Genomic DNA, 2187 nt, shown 5'->3' with positions numbered 1-2187 from the left:
AGCTTGATGCCTCACTTATAGCAAGATATTTTTTTTACATTTAATAGCTAGGGATTGATCTTTGAACCAAGCAGACGTCGTTTAGTTTTTTAAAGCAAAAATTAACATTTCAGACAACAAGACTGACATTATCTTTTACCCATGATAAACATCCATCACACTTCATGGAAAAAATGAAATCACATTTCTCATTTGTCTGTATCGTGTCCACAACATAAATTTCATAATAACAAATCTACTATATTTGGCTGCATTTGATTGGATAAAACTGTAGTGAACTGTTTTTGAGTTGATTATCACAGTATTTGTAGTATTCTGTTTAGTCTGACTCCTACCAAGCTCCAGGTTCTCCCGTGGAAACTCCCATTTCTTGTCGTAATTAAAGTCCTTGAAATTGATGTAGATGTAGTCGTTGTCGTTAGGTCCAACCATCTGGATCATCTGAAGCTGAGGCTGATATTGGGGTTTCTGTTGAAAACCAAAATGATTCAGTGTATTTTATGGATTTGCTTGTGTCTGTGTTGATCCCGTGTGCGACGACACATACTTTTTTCTTGATGTAGTACATGAGCATAAATGAGACTAATGCCAGAGCCAGGATCAGAGCCAATATGCCGATTTTCAGTGGCATTATTAAGTGACCGTCAGAAGATTGATGAGCTAAAAATATGTAAGCATGGCAGAAGTCAGCTATATCAACATTGCTGAATGAATGTCGAGGGTGAATGATCTTGTCTTACCTGTGGAAGCTTGGAATTTGGGGTTTGGAAGCACATAACGTTCCTCACTGCACCTGGACCCAGCTTGGTCCGTCAAGCAAAACTTAAATTTTGCTGCAACCGGTACATTTATTGTGCTCACGTTGCCGGTGAGTTTCTGGTTACAGAAGTCATCAGAAGCTGGGTGGTTATTACTCTCAATCACTTCCCAGGATGGGTTTGTTTCAGAGCTGCAGTCAGACAAAGATCACTGAGCTTCAACAATCAGGCCTGCTGATCTCTCATGGCTGAGCTGCTACGTATTACTCACCTGTTGCCGGATGATAAACTTGACATCATCCATGTAGAGTTAGCAGGCAAGACACTCACAGTCTCAACAAAAAGGTAATTATCTGTTATCCTAAATGATGGCTCTTGTTTCTCTAGAAGGGAAATTTTATATTACAAGTGATGCTGTATTTATTTGCGTTTTAACAATGACACACAAGATACCTACCTAGAACACAAACAATTGTTGTGTTTGTTTGCGTTTTTCCTCCAGCCTCCAGGTGTAGTTTATACTCTCCAGACTGTAATGGTCCACAATACTTCACAGTCCTGAGAAAATAGTGGCACGTCCAACAGGTTAATATGGTAAAAGGAAAGCTGAACCCTTTCCCTTTTGGGGTTTGCAACATAGTCAGTATGAGGTTTCGAAAGTTGATTACCATCCAGTGATAATAAATAGTGAAAAGTGGAAAAGTTGTGTCCAATAAACAAAGTACATCCTTGTAGAAGCAGTTTTAGCAGCCTTAACTATGTCTGTATAAGTTTCTTGAATCACTGCGGAGGATTTTTGACCAGCTTTTCTTTAAAACGTTGCTTACATCTTATTTTAAAATCTAATGCCCTTATAAACAGAGGAGCTCTGGGTCGACACAATGCATATTTTAAGATGGGTCCAGATCGTCTGCCCTCGACCCCAATGGTTAACAGTTGCTTTGAGCTGTTTTCGCTAACATCAAGCCCATCCTACCCTTCAAGCCATGCTTGTTACAGGTTTGCTGCAACAATATTCATATCCACTGAACTTCTTCAACCCCACACTTCAATAAATACTTTAATATATTTATTAGGATTTTGTGTGATGCTGCACAGGAGGACTTGTGAAGTGAACAGGTTGGGAAGTTTAATTTTCTAATTTTTGTACTAATAAAAAAATCTGATTTGTAGTACATTTTATGTACTTTATAGCACCACAGCCTCAACAGACTGTAAGTTATGTTTATTCCACTTAGGAAAAAAAGGGTTTACAACCTTCTAAACAGCCTTATAGTTTAAAACAAGGGGTTAATGGGTTGCTTGGTCTTCATGATGCTGTTTGTTTATTAATGTTCTCTAACAAATCGACACAAACTTATACTGATGATAGATTACACACAGGTGGACTTTAGTCTAAACCAAATGCAGAAGCATTTGGTTTAGACTA

At 38.2% G+C, this 2187-nt stretch overlaps 2 long non-coding RNA genes across 2 annotated transcripts in view; both read right to left on the bottom strand.

Annotated features, from left to right (window-relative positions):
- Positions 1–338: 338 nt before the first annotated feature.
- LOC106963480 (uncharacterized) overlaps positions 339–2187 on the bottom strand; it is a 3948-nt gene continuing 2099 nt past the window's right edge. Inside the window, exon 4 of the long non-coding RNA XR_001428201.1 lies at positions 339–468. This is a non-coding gene — a long non-coding RNA (uncharacterized LOC106963480). The remainder of the gene's footprint in view (positions 469–2187) is intronic.
- On the bottom strand, positions 667–1334 carry LOC106963481 (uncharacterized). The gene is made up of 3 exons (XR_001428202.1): positions 1216–1334; positions 1030–1141; positions 667–949 (listed from the first exon to the last, which is right to left on the bottom strand). It is a non-coding gene; the product is annotated as an uncharacterized LOC106963481 (long non-coding RNA).

Source organism: Poecilia latipinna, unplaced genomic scaffold, assembly GCF_001443285.1.
Source record: "Poecilia latipinna isolate Pla-1442-1.1 unplaced genomic scaffold, P_latipinna-1.0 Scaffold1539, whole genome shotgun sequence".
Lineage (NCBI taxonomy): Eukaryota > Metazoa > Chordata > Actinopteri > Cyprinodontiformes > Poeciliidae > Poecilia > Poecilia latipinna.
The sequence above is the reverse complement of the archived record's forward strand: the minus strand, read 5'-3'. Positions and strand labels throughout refer to the sequence as shown.